This window comes from Diachasma alloeum, unplaced genomic scaffold (genome assembly GCF_001412515.2).
Source record: "Diachasma alloeum isolate Michigan unplaced genomic scaffold, Dall2.0 Dall_scaffold_00622, whole genome shotgun sequence".
Taxonomy (NCBI): Eukaryota; Metazoa; Arthropoda; class Insecta; order Hymenoptera; family Braconidae; genus Diachasma; species Diachasma alloeum.
In genome coordinates, this window is record NW_021680754.1 from 327,339 (window position 1) to 342,674 (window position 15,336).

At 40.6% G+C, this 15,336-nt stretch overlaps 1 protein-coding gene across 3 annotated transcripts in view; it reads right to left on the minus strand.

Moving 5' to 3' along the window:
- Positions 1-15,336, minus strand: part of LOC107043729 (RNA-binding protein Musashi homolog Rbp6) — a 385,155-nt gene that overhangs the window by 71,853 nt on the left and 297,966 nt on the right. The gene's annotated exons all lie outside the window — the stretch shown is intronic.

Here is a 15,336-nt window from a genome sequence, read left to right on the forward strand (position 1 = left end):
CGGGGGGGGGGAGGGGTATATGTGAGGCGAAAAGATTCGAGGCGTAAAGAGAAAAGAGAGGGAGGGCATGAGGGATTGAAGGGGAATGGATAGTGAGGGCCAGGAAATGGAGGGAAAATGGGTGGAGGTTGGACGGATGGGATGTATTAGACAGAAAAAACAATAGGGATTACCTTTGCCCTGGTATTTCGTACCATTTTCCTCATTCGACCGACTTTCATCGGTCAAGTTCGGATTCATTGGTCATGTGACGCGAGGGTGAGACGAAAAAAATGAGGTTATGGGCGGGAATTCGTAGAAGCGCGGGAGATTTAAATCTGAAAACAAGACAATCAATCGGGAGAGCAGTTCTGCGATAGAATAGTCTCGATTTAATTTACAATAGTCTCATTTATTCAATGATTCAACTCTTTGTCTCAGTCACTACCTCCAATTCTCTTTTATTCATTTCTGGTCTGAATGAAACAATAGAAGTCGCTGTGTCAAAAGAGTTTATTCAGTCGAGCGATAAATTACTGTCTTTTTCAATTAGTAGGGACGACGAGGAGTAATAGCACGCAGTATTTTTTCATTATTCGGGGTTGATAAAAATAACAAAAAAAAGGTAAGATTGTAGGACAGGAATATTTTTTAATGAAAAAAACCACGAGAGCAGCAGGGCGTGAGAGAAAATATCTCGTCCCTAAACTAAAATATCCTTTCATACTTTGTACACGTGTATCTGGATGTACATGGCTCGGGGTTTTTTTTAAGTAGATGCCCTTTCATTATTCTTGGTATCATTTCTTTGTTGACGCGGTTGGTCTGTCCGAGGTTCTGATAAAAACAGAGGGCTATGACAAAGAGAAATGTTTCATCAGGAAATCATTCTGAGAGAATTATTATCACGAATTTGTCACAATTTTCTGTCTGAACTCTTCTTCCCTCCAACTTTTGTTGCTCTCTCTCCGCTTGATGATGGCACATTTGCGGGTAACAAGTGTTTCAAGGATGAAACAAATGTCATTTTTCTTTTTGCCACTTGCTCTCAACTCACATCCCACATTTTCTCCCAAAATATATATAATTGAAAAAAGCATTGTGTTCGACAACCTTGACAATTCTCTTGAAATCCTTGTTAAGTACTCAAGTATTCTTGATACTTCTCACTTCTACGAGAAACTCTCGATACCATGGATTTGAGAAACTACAAGGGTGGCATTACCTATCTCTATACCTATTCTCTTGGTTTCCAGCATTTCTCAACTCTCAAGGGTAATCCCTCAAGGGAGCAATCGAGATTCTGAAGCGAATGGTCGACGGCGTACCTTATTACAAGTTCGATTCCCCTCTCTTTCTCCTTCTATAACCAGTCCCTGTTTACTCACACTGCCAATAGAACGTCACCCCCCCCAGGGGCCAAAGATTGTTCTGTCTTACCATGCTCATCATCTACTCACATCCCACCCCAGGATTCCTCGTCGAGGTCGAAGTATTCTACCGTAATTCACATAATTTACGGAGGGTAAGGGAAATTTGGGTCAGTCAAACAATAAGTTGAGGGAGTCTGATGAGAGTTATTGAACCAAGTTGGTTGATTTTGTTGATGATGAATGTACAGATGTGCATTGAAATCTCACGAAGAGTTGGGATTATTCTTAGACTTTGACAATTTAATTTTTCACAATTTTTTGCAAACCAAGGGAGATAGGGAAATTTTTGTAATAACCTGTTCTGTTGGTCTTAGTTCGCTCTAAAAAAAAGGTTAATATGAAAATTTGGCTATCTGCCTTAAATTACGAAATATTCATTGAAAACTGATCAATCAAAATCGACTTGACCCGTTTTACCACTTCGGTACTGATTTAATCACTAATTTGAAAGAAATCATCACTGACAGTTGTAAAATATTCTACAGAATTCATTGTACATTCTCCTTCAATGGATGAAGTACCGCATAAATTGAAATAACGCTGTTCACAAATTTTGGCCATTCAACCTTATGGCTATCCGCATAAATTGCCATTACGATATGCAAAAAAATATTTTCACTTCTCCCATTTCCCACAAATGATTATTTCCACGCCCGCATTAAAATTTACCGATGAAAATAAAATCATGAGAAATGAGGGCAGAAATAATAATGAAAATGCTGGCACCCTGCAGAGACGTTATTTTGAATGATTCATTCGCGGTTGGAGAGAGAGAGAATGTGTGTGAATGAGAGAGGCTAGACTGCAGAAGGGAGTAAAATTGGTTGTGTATAAAAACAATAAACCGACGGGGCGATAGTGCGTCAACAAAAGGTATACCTACAACAAAGCCAATGAAAAAATTGGAACGAGGGAGAGAAATTAAAAACAACAATTTATATAGTGGATATGACATTTTTTCCCCCCTATCCGCTCACAATTACCGAAGGTAATAACGTTTAATCGATATTGCCGGGATGTAAAAACAATACGTGCACCTACCGTCAATGATTAATGGGTTCAGTTACTGAATTCAGAGATGGAAAAAAAAATGATGAAGGGAATTCGATGATTACTGCAGTCCGTATTTTTTCAAATTATTTATGTCCTTTTATCATTGATTACAATATTGTGGGAGAAGTTAATTATTAGCTGTGGATGGGGAAAAGTGAGGGCCAACTCAAGCCGAAAAGTGGAATGGATTGGGTCAAATTCACGGGTCAAATCTCGTGGGTCAAACTAAGGGTGAAGCAACAAACTCAAATCGTTTTGATGATGTGTGGGTTAAAACTCAGGGCCCAGTTGATCCTCCGATAAAGCCCACTTTGCTCCACTCTTCCTCTAAATGATCAAGTCAGGTCATCCTCTGCTGTCTTCACCGCAACCCCCAATTTTTAATAACTATTTATTACATTTCCACCCCCCCCCCATCCTCCCTATTTTCCCCACATAACGAAAACTCAATCGGACGTCTGGAAGTCTCTTTCACCACAACGCAGTGCGAAGAAAAGTATCTCCACTCCGTCTCTATTCTCCCAGCCCTCCCATTCTCCCTTCCCCTCCCAACCTTTTTCTCTTATTTTCTCTTATTTTTATTATTTCCTCTTTATTTTTCTCATCTTATTCCCTGTCTCGATCTTCCCACTACCGTTCTCATAGTAGTTCCCCCGGATCCTCAACTCTTACCGAGGTAAACTGCTTTCGACTCTCCTGCCGCTTTCGTACCGAATCACGCTCTCCCGCCTCGGGGAGAACATACCCCAGGAGAAACTCGGTTCATTCATTTTTCTTTCAACTCGAAAAAGACGAAAAAGGAAAATGAAAGGAGGAGGGAGGGAGCGGATGGAGAGAAAGAAACGAATGAAAGGTATAGGATGGAAGAAAAGAGACGGTTCTTTCGGAAAAACCTTCGCAGGATCCGCCAGAAAAACCTCTCACTGTTGAGGGGGCGGGCAGGGGCTGTGCTGGTGCTCGGAAACGAATTTAGCGGTGTGGTACACCGGGCAATGGGAAAAAAGCCCTCGCCAGTGGAAAACTTTTCCTACGGTAAAATTATGCTCAACTTCTCTTTCTCTCTCTTTCTCTTGCACTCATTCACTCCCTTATATTCGGTCTTTCGTGATTCTCTCGAGTCGAGAAAGAAAAGAGAGTGCATATATAGTTTGGTCTGCGCGAAGAGCTCTGCTCTCAACTACTTTTTCGAGATCGCGACTAGAAAACTTTGGACAACTTTTCGCACCTTTTTTTCTCGGGGGTTTGTTTTTTCAGAGTTTCGTAATGAAACAGTTGTTTACGCGAAACACATTGATTTTGCCGGGGGTGACGTGGTTCCAGGGTTAAACAATTTTTTTGGGGGGTAATGGAGTTTTTAGTGTTTTGGGGGTTATTAGGGGGACATAAAGTGCTAGGACATTGGGATTATCTTGAACTTTGGGGGTTGATGGGGGTGGAGTGATCCAAATTGGTCAGCGGACGAATTTGATGAGTTGGAGATAGAGTGCGGAGTTGGTATTTGGATAATGACGGTAATGAACCCGTAGTTTGATGGAGTCACGTTATTTATTGTCTGGAGATCCCTCCGGTGATGTAATGTGTGCGCTTAAAACCAAAACTGCTGTTTTAATATCTGATAAGGAAAGCTTGCTTGGAAGAGAAGGTATCTATCAGCGCATGGAACCTTTCGCTTTTCCCAATTTATTAAGACTAAAAATTCTCATGTGGAGATACGACCAGTGATAATAAAAATGAAAAGGTGATATATCTGGTGATTAATGAATGTCAGTATACAAAAAAGTATGGGTTAATAGCCTATCTAATGTCAGCACTTTCGATATTGATCAACTTCGAAAAATTTGTGCAGTCAGCCATTCTCATTAAGACTTGGAATTCTAAGGTGGAGATACGACCGTTTGTAACCGAAATGAAAAGGTAGTATATCTAATCACTAATGAATGCCAGAATTTAAAAAAAGTTGGGTTAATAGACTATCTAATGTCAGTACTTTTCAATATCAAAAGTACTGACATTACAAACTTATCAACTTCGAAAAACTTGCGCTGTCAGCCATTTGCATTAAGACTTGAAATTCTAAGGTGGAGATATGACCTTTTGTAACCGAAATGAAAAGGTAGTATATCTAAACATTAATGAATGCCAGAATGCAAAAAAGTTGTGTTAATGGAATATCTAATGTGGGTACTTTTGATAGTAATCAACTTAGAAAAATTTCTGCTGTCAGCCATTCATTAAGACTTGAAATTCTAAGATAAAGACATGCCGTTTGTCACCTCTCCCTAAATTGGAGCTACAACTTCAAGGATTACAATTCCAAAGAAATTCTTCATGCATCAAACATCCTCGATCAAGATCAATAGTCAAAACCATCCCCAGCAAGTGGAGGAATTAAAACCCGAGCTCTTTCATTCACAATCTACCGATGACGGTGCCATCCAATTCCCACCAACGTTTTACCTCATAAATGTACATGAGTTTCACCCAACAGAGTTGTAAAATTGTTGACATGTGAATATTCATCGGATGTGTGATTTCCCCGTTTCGTACTGCATTACGTTTCAACTGTTCTAAGGCTTCCACTCGCTGATGATTGTGAATATTCTGATAACTCTTGGGTTTTGCAAATGCCAGCATCCCTTGGAATACTCGAAATCCTGAATAACAATGGATTTACCTAGAGAACTGAATCCACGATATTCATGTATTCGTGTGAAAAATGGCATTTGTTATCCAATAGTTGGGAATTCGTCCAAGAATTGGAAGGAGTGTTGATGGGATTCGAGTGAATGTATTTTTGAGATATTGAGGATATAAAAATTGATCGAACGGAGGGAGGAGTTTTTATCCGATGATAAGGGATAAGTTCTCATGTACATATATTCACTGAAGAAAGAATTCAATTGGATATATTAAACATCTGGCAGACGTATGAGGATTGGTGACAGCAGGGAAGACTGCCAACCGTATCGCAATTTAATATCGTTGGGGGCACGAGGCCAGGGGGATGGAAACTTTGGTCTGAGGTTGTAAAAGGAGATGATATATATGGACTTTGAGAAATACCCCCTTCTCAAGATTCATGAAATTGCGGTCATATTAAATTCTGCTATGTTTGAAGTTGTCTCTCATGAGTTTCTCAAAGATCTGGTAATTTGGGATGGCTTCAATATTCGAAGGAGATGAACGAGGTTGGTGTTCTTTTTGAAGCTGTACATTTGACCTTTCCAAAGCCAAATGGCATTGATCACTGATAACTTCATTGAAATATCCAACATCCGAAACCATCAGCCTACCCTCGACAGCTGCTATTTTGATCATGACGGAAACTTCGATTCCATTCAATAGGTAATTCATCAAACTACCGAAGACAGTAGGGGGTTTATTTCCGAATGAAAACATTACTTGGAGCATCACATGTGGCAAAAAATACACCTTCGGGTTTTGCGCGAGTTTACGAGGTTGAAAACAGCCCGCGGGTGAAAGAAGAGAAAAGAGGCCAGGTCGTTTCCACCAGGCAAAACCATCGTGTACCAGGTACATACATCGAATCGTTGAGGCCGTACACGACATTCGCGTATCGCACCAGCAAACCCAGTCAGAAGCTTACGACTCCATCACGATGTACAACCCCTACCTTTCAAATACATTCAAAAGTATTTTCGTGCAAACCCCCATCGTGCAGATTTTTACCACACTCCACATAACATCACATGCCAAATTCATTTCCATCTTGCTGGCCCGTCCCTTTTTCCACCTCTTCCTTTACGCTCTACACCCATTCCCAGAGTATTTTCTCTCGTTTCCATTTTCATTTCGAATGTAACTCCACCAACGTCACGATTCCTTTCAGCTGAATCCCCGAAAAAAAAGTTTATATCGGCAGCATGAACACGAAATACGTCGATGCAAAACTCCCTGTCTATTTGGTGGTCATGTTTTTTTTAGCAGGAGATTGCGTGTGGGTGCTTGAATATTTTTGCATTTAGAGGTCTTTTTCAATTTTCGACCGTTGGGGGAATTTGATGGGTGGGATTGATGTATTCATTCGATGTTTATGGAAATGGTTAGCATCGGGAAGACTTGCTGAATTACAGCGATCCCGGTTTTACTGCAGTCTTTTTGTCTCTAGAGTTTGGGTCAAATTGAGAGTAGAATCTTTTGGGTTGAACTGAGGGTCAAGATGACCCGCACGTTCTGACCCGTCAGATCCACCAATACGACTGAATCTGAAGGCAAACAACCTTGCAATCTCCATTCTACAGGCCACCAAAAGAATTGAACCTCTCCAAATCCGTAATCCAATAGCCACTCTATTCAAATTCGTAATATTCCCACAAATTGACCAAACATTCCAAATATGTGTGTGTTCCAGCTAGATATCGATTCCCCCGATCTCATCTTCCTACCCTCCAGTCCTTATTCATTTATATCCTTGATGCACAACGTAGCGACGATGTATGTCAACTACATTGGATATAATACCAACCTGTCTCTAGTCCTCTGCAAGGGGAATAGAGACAACAAGACAGAAGAGGAACACACACTGGGAGGAGGGCTGGAGTGGGCAAGGGTAGGTTGGAAGATTTACGTTATCGGATATCGTTTTCCGATTGGCCGGGAGCAGCTTAACGACCGATGGAAGGTAATGGAAGTTTGTCAGGTGGGTGAGGTGCCTCTGCCTCCTGTTGGTTACCTCTTTCGCAGACATCTCTCTCTCTCAGGCTGATGTACACAGCATAAACTGCCCTCCCTCCCACCCCTTCGCCTAGTTTTCGATCTCGTTTCGGTGTACACTACTGTCCTCTCCCATCGGTCGTTACTTGGTTTACGATCCTATCTGGAATTGTTTGATGAAAACGAACCGACAAATGCTGCCTGGACAACGCTGAAACGTATGATATTTTTTTCAGTTTTTTTTTCACTTTTTTTACACGTGATAATTTTTTCCAGCAACGCTCAACTAGCCGTGTTTTGAACTTTATTTTACGACGCGCGGTGGACCTGTGCATTTTTCGGGAATTTGGCGAGCACGCGTTTTTTTCCGAGCTCTTGGTGATGTAGGGTTAGACGGGGGTGGGGCGAGAGTGGGTGATGCGTTCACGCACAGTTACAGGGCAGCGGTTTAACGAGCCATAAACTCCCGTTGGGGGTTTTCGCGAATGAGAGGGAAAAATATTCACGCGTGATGTCGTGTGGTACAACCACCATCGCAGCCAATGTTTTAGGGGGATTGTTTATTGTATGATGAAACTTGACACATCAAAATTCAAGGCAGTTTTTTCAATTGTCGAGTTGTTGGGTAAGATACTTCAGGGATGTGTCTGCGAGGAGAAGAAGAAAATAATTTATAACCATTATTAGGAGATAATTGGGGGAAGAAATTGAACGAAATTTGCAGACAGAAAATTTTAGGAAGCGAAACTTCGGAAGGGATTTTCAAAAGAGAAACGTCGAGAAAAATTTTTATCTTTTCCCAAACAAAAATAACTTGAAAATTCTCCTCAATAATTTCCGCCGTAAAAAACCGCACCGTCACCTCAAAATTTATGATCCCCCCACCTAACCTATCTCCCACTTCTCCATCCATCCCATTTTGTATCACAGTACCAGAATGACGACGAGCAAAATCTCTCACTCCAGTCTTAACGTTGAAATTAAACCCAGAGAAACCTGTCAGCCTTGAATCCAATAGACTCTCAACCATATATCCTAGTTGTCAAGACCCCAACATACCCATGGATTCTCCTAAATTCAGCGGGTATCCCCGCGTTTTTCATATTTAAACCCCCAGAATGTCATGTACCAGCGTGTCACATCCATTCACCTCGGCGAGAAAAAAATATATACGTGAAACGGGTATTTCGGGGAAGGTGAGCAGAGCACATGAGTCTTTAAATATTTGAGTCAGTCACGTGTACAGTGAATTTAGATACACTACCTCGCGCCAGTCTCCAGAAAAATTTTGACTTTTTTTCCGTCTCTTCTCCCTCAAATGAATATGTCGTGGATTTTTTTTTCGTGTGTTCGCATATTACGAATAAGTTTCTCGGAGATAGGATGACGTAACGTGAATTTACGATGTGAAATTCCGGAACTTATATCGCTCTCATGAGTCCACTTACCCACGTTATATGGAGAATCTTTCGGGGAGGCGTTACCGTGAGGCTATATTTATGGGACATAATTCCTCGGGAGGTTTCATTCTCCCGGATAAATTAGGAACTTCATTTCGATTTAAGGATATTTTTATTGCCGCACTCATGTCTCCATTAATGATCCCCTCATTAAAAAATCCGCAACCTCCCTGTACAAAAGACCTCAACAAATTCCAAAGAAAAGAGTAAAAAAATATACCAACTATCCAATGAATGTCAGAGAAACTGTCTTTTCATTTTACTCCATTCAATTCCGCCCCCTGGAAAATGAGATTGTCGCCCTTCACACTGTAACAAATGAAACTGTCCCCAGTTGTATTATACCCAGCAACATTTTTCGTGAAAATTTCAGCGGTACCAGCTAAAAAAAAAAAGAAAAATTCACCCGAAGAGAGATAGATGCGAGAGAAAAGGTTGGAATTAAAAAATGTTCCGGAGTTGGCCGGAGAATGTGTGAGCGCCTGTTCTACAGGATGAGCCGTGTGGGAAGGGGTTTGCGGGAGGTTGAGGAGGCAAGCGTCGTTCCGTCTCCCAGCGAGACCAGAAGTAATGGAATTAAGAAGCCCCTGAAGGCCCCCAACGGCGGGGGCTGCAACCACACAACTGTCGGTTCCTTCTCTCTTCGTGATTCGTATGTTGGAGACTGGTGTGAGCGAGATGTTGAAGAGCAGTTGGACCTGCTGCTCATCCCTGTCGCCCCCCCCCAGCCCCCTTCAGCCATGGCAGCCCCTCCTCGTTCTCCCCCTTTCACTTACGTTTCGCTTGTCATTCGTGGCCGGGGCTTTTCCCTAAGTAGATCCGACTAACGCTCCTGTCCCTGTTTGCTTGTAAGACGATCCTCTCTCACCCACTCGACAAATCCCCACGCGTCAAACTGCCAACATCAGTCTCTTTTCAAAGCCGATAAATAGATGCAGGCATTGTACTGGAGGGTGGTGGGGGGAGGGGAGGAGTATCGGGATAGGGAGATGGATGGAATTTTTTAGGAGACAAACAAGGGTTCTAGATGAAGCGGGGGAGAGTGATTGGCGAGGAGTTTAAGATTTTTTGATGCCATTTTTTGGGGGGAATTCTCGGAAGTTTTTATCGTGTGGTTTTGGTGGGACTTTGGGGAATTTTTTTGTTGATGATTTGGAGTTTTGTGGAAAAATTCATGGAAACTGGAAATTTTGGGGAGTTATTCGATGAAAAATGAGGGAAATGAGAAACATTCAGCGTAATGTGGGACTCAATATTTCGGTTATTATTGAAAATTCAAGAGAAATTCAACGGAAAGATCAACTTTTTTCCCAAAAAATTTTTTTGTTAGAATTTGTGCTGCAACTTTTGCTCATTTTTATCATATCAGTTCCACTGAAAGGTCAAGGAATTTCATTATTGACAATTCAAAATTTTATGAAAAAATCGGCTCTAATTGAAATTATTCCATGTAAATTAATCGAAATTATGAAAATTAAAGTAAATATAGTTTAATATACATTAAAAATATATTGGCAATATATTTAATTATGAATTTAAATTAATAAAAAATCAAGTAAATACGGCAATCCTCGTTTTCCTGTTGCCAAAAAAGTGCGGTATTTCATTAAAATTTCAGTGAAATCTAAATTTCCTGTTTTCTTCTCCTGTCGCATAGGCGTTCTGGTGAATGAAAAACAGTAAAAAATAATCCAACAAATGAATAAATAAATGACAAAATGACCATAACAATGCAAAACCGACCAAAAAAATTACAAATGTAATCAAATGAAAAAAAAAATTGAGAATATTTATTAACAATTCATTTAGGCAAAATATATTCTAATATCTTTCATAAAATGAGCAATAAAAAATGCTTTCCGCGATGAGTATTATTGAACAATGTCCATTATTAATTCCATAACTTTATGCGTTTTTATCCTGTAATTGGCTAGGTCTTTATGAACTAAAATTAAACGAAATGAAACGAAACGAAAAAAGTCAATAATTGTTTGAATTTCAGAAAAATTGATAAAACATCCACCGACCCTTCAACATGAATTCTCCATCCGACTTCATCATCCCTCAAATTCAATTCAAATAATCCGGCAATTTAACATTTCACGAACGGAAGAAGAAAGAAACGACGCAAAAATCCCAAATAACAAAGAGATTGAACGAGCCGGGTCGGGGTTATAGTTTTACAGCCGTAAAAAAAAATAATACAACACGAGATACATGTGTACGAGGTAAGGGAGTGAACATCAGCCAACCCTCGAAACATACAACGTATAATCCTCCGATTCTCCCATTATCCTGTTGTTTCTTCGGCGCGTGGTCACAATTTATTACACGTCCCAAGATCATTTTTATTTTTCCCCCGTTTTCAGGGATACGGAAGTTGAAAAATCGCTTGTGACGACGAAATCTCACTTGCCATGCTACAGGTGTCGAATGTGATACAGGTGTCACTCCGCTCTGCACCCTCCCCCCCCCCCCCGGGCCCTCTCAGGAAGGAAAATCGTAAAGCGAGTGAAATTGTTCCAAAGTAATTGGAATTGAGTTGCCACAGAATGTGTGCGGAAATAGTGGTCTTAAATCGTAATTCCGGGGCTAATGCATCATCCTGCAGCCGAAGAATTTCTACGATTAACCCCGGTGAGGAAAGAAAAAATAGACTTTCTCGTGATTTCGTAGCGCGTAAGGATGGGATAGACCATTTGATGGTCTCGTGGGCCTCGTAAAACTTACTTTGATCCCAACGATTTGTCAAAATCCTCTCAGGCCTTTCGCTCCATTTATCAGTAGTTCTCTGCAGTACTGGAGAGATAGAAATATTGGGGGGTGTGTGAGTTTTGAATAAGTGCTTTTTTAATAAGAGGATGTCTTGACCCTCGTGACCCCCGTGGGTTAGTTCCATTTCATTCAACATGTGAAATTGTTGTGACAAAATAATGCACTCTAACAAAATCAAAAACACAGTCCAACAAGAAGCCAAACAGGGAGTATTTCTTGGGCAACTGCGAAACTAAGTAAACACAAAAGCAGCCGGAGAGAGTGGCCAAGAGGGGTGTGTGCTGTGGAAGGTGTGCGGAAAAAGGACGCGAAGATGGTAAAGTGGATAGAATATCGCGGGTGCTGGGAGTAACTCACCTTAACCAAACCACCAACTCCTTCAGCGGGCAACTTTTCTATCACCGTGCTACGCTGACCGGAGCAATACAATTAAAAAGATTGGGTGAAAGTTGGATGGGAAGAAAAATAACTAAAGGAAGAGCAGAATGAGAAAAAATAAGTTTGGAGACACTGGTGGACTGGAAAGTTATTCGCTATGCTTCTTTGGATTTCATGCATGCACAAAGAGAAATTTTCATGCTCTCGGTTGACTCTTATCATCATTATTTTCTTCGTTGAAAAATTATGAGCGGTGACGGGTACCTCGTAAGGAGTGGAAAGTGTCAACTATTTGGGTGGAGATGAAGGTTTTAAGGGTCTGAGTCATCCTTGAGCGCTTGGAACTCAAAGAATTTCATGGGAATGCGTTATAGAGTTATTTGTTATGCGTCTCTAATCTTTGGGACTACTATTTTTTTCGCTGAAAAATTATCAGGACCTCATAAGGAGTGGAAGGAGTCAATTATTTGGGTGGACGTGAAGATTTTGAGAGTCTGAGTTATCCTTGAGCGCTTGGAACTCAAAGAATTTCATGAGAGTCCATTGCTCGTAATTGAAAGAAACTTGAATCGGAAATAGATAATGAATAATAATTCAGGAATAAATATTACATTGGACATCTCGAAACTCGTGCAATTCTCGAGCACTCGTAACTCAAAGAATTCTATGAGAATCAACTGCAAAGCCCATACCCAACCCTCCAAGACTAGTTCCTCAGAATCACGATAACAATCTTTTGTCTCTCAATTAAAAAAAATATTTCCAGCTGATAAAACATCGCACTTTGAGTCTCTCCGATATTCATGCGTTATCATTTTTTTCCGCATCACCGCAGTATCTCCACAAAGCTCCCTCACACTTTCCATCCAGATAACATTGAAAACATGTTATAACAGCTATAAAAAAAAGCAGAGATTCCGTTGAATCGAGAGATGCAAAAGCGCGGAATGTTATTTTTTGCGGGCAACTCTATCCACTGGAAAAAATATTAATTACGAAATTCCGTAAGAGCTTTGGTTCTCATTTGTGCTTTGATTTCACCCGAAAAAGCGATCACGATAACTCGGCATTTTTCATTGGCATCCAAACCGCTCGTCTGTTGCTTTTTAATCATTTTTTAAATCATTGTTCAATGGCTTTTTTGTTATGTTCCAATGAAGAATTTAATTTGTGTTGATGAAAAAATGGATCATTGCTGAATGGCTGGGAACATACGGGCAATGACGCTGCAATTTTTTCCGGAGGCTCGATTTATCGTTTTAAATAACGATTTTCCAGTTTTTTCATTCACGAAATCTCAATTAAATTCGGTAAATTGTGTTGCGGGCGTATGAGAGCCCAGAGGCCCTGCAAAATAATGGGGCTAATCAATGCATCCGGTGAATGGTGACTTTTGCAGTCGGTATTCGGTTTATCATTTTTCTGTTCATATCGATCAACTACTAGTCGAAAAAAAAATTCAAAAAAGTGAAAAATAGGTCATGAGGGTCACGAGGGTAGGAAGATCTCTTAAAGTCATTTCAAATGTAATCGAATTTCCGCTAATTCAATATTTCATTTTCCCTTATTCATTCCTCAAATGCTTTTCTTTAGCATGTGAACTCATTCATTCTTCTTCATTCACTTCCCAAATTTGTCTATCTAAAAGAAAAAAAAGCTTCACAAACTCATCGAAATAAATCAAACAATCCCCGAGCACTCACTCACGTTACAATAATTCCGCAAAATCAAAAGCTCCTCTCGCCACTGATTGTTTGAAATAAACCAGGAAATCGAAGCGCAAAAAAAAATCTTTGTCATTCGTTCCAGGTATTATTCTCGTGATCGAATTTTGATGCTTTTCAGTTTTTTCAACCCCCCCCCCCCCTCTATTTTTATGGTTTTTCCCGGTACATTTAGTTCTCCGCCACAACACCGAGACGAGAGAATACAGCGGGGACTTTTCTATCGGTTGGAAAAATAAAAAAATAAAAAAAAATCGTGCGATAAGCGATGCACAATCCGTGACTCAATGGAACGTGTACATTGGGCGCAACCCCCCTCTCCCCCGCCCCACCCCCTGCCGCGCCGCCGCCGCCACTATTCGTCGATTGAATGACTTCACACAAAGCACAAATGTACGCCTGAGTTTAATCGAAAATTTTGTGAATTCAAAACACTTTGGGGGGTTGTTTCTATCTTTTCATTTGTTTTTTCCCGCGAGCGGGAATGTTTGAACGTGAAAATAAAAAAAAATTGGCTAAAATTGTATGGAAAATCGGATTTCTACTGTTGAGTTTTCCATGGGTAAATAGGGGAGCCGGCAAGTGTCGGGATATGATCGTATTTTCGGGGGTTATTGGAGAGGGGCAGGGAGGAGGGGGGGAGGGGGTTGTATGCGACATGGTGGAGAGGTGGAGCCCGTGGAGCCGTAACACTGCCACTAATTAAACGATTAATCATCCAACGAATGACAGAGGACGGAGGGAGGTAGCGGGCCAGCCGCGAAGTGATCCCCGGGGTTGGTTCCGCAGGGTTATCGACGGGAGGTGTGAGGATCAACAATCGATTGCGAGTGAAATTGGTAATTTTCGGGAATTTTTTGGGAGATGGGGGAAAAATTTATTGATAACGAATTTTTAGCTTTGTTTGGGGAGAGGGGGAATTTAATTGAAATCATTCGCGGGTGAAATTCAATTGGGGAAAGGGGGGAAAGTCTATTGGCATGTCTCGATGTGAATTTATTTCTTTAAATGATGCGATTAAATATTTCCATGAACATTTTTGTTTGTGGCGAAGGGGTAAAACGCCCGTGCGCAAATTTCGCTGTTCTACAATTAAATTTCAAACTCAATTAGCACTTCCCACAATGATGCTAACATGGGGATTTATCGCGAAGTATGAACTTCGTGATTTCTCGCGAAGTGTGTGCTTCGCGATTTCTCGCAAAGTGTGAACTTCGCGATTTCTCGCAGAGTGTGAACTTCGCGATTTCTCGCGAAGATCGCCGTCATTTCAGAATGCCCCACACGATTGTGGTTTCCACCGTCTGACACTAGTATGATTTAAATTTCCGGATTTGAATTTCCACTGAATTTCCTGACTTGAATTTCTAGACTGATTTGAATTTCCAATCGGACAGTTTGAGGCAGTTTCAACTATTGGTCAGCTTGCAGTGAATATCTCGGAATCTAAGGCAGATAGCAAAATTTTTGTTAAAATGTTTTTTGTGGTTCTCAATGCGCTCTACAAGAAATGTTATTACAAAAATTTTACTATCTCCCTTAGATTCGAAGATATTCCTCGAAAACACTTTTTTTGGCGTTCGTGCTTGATTTTTGAAATTTTTGTCAAAGAAAAAATAATTTCTCCCTAAAATTCCGTCTTAAAAATGGATTGATTTTTAACGAATAAATATTAATAATAGTTATTAAAATTATTAAAATAATTACTAAAACGCAAGCAAAAGTCATAACTCGCGCAGGAAAAAACTACGTGAAGCTAGGAAGGAAAAGTCGACAAATAAAAAAAAAACAGTATGAATAAAATACATTGCCCACGAGATACTCTGCCATAGGCAGGAGGGTGGGGGGGGGGGGGGTTCC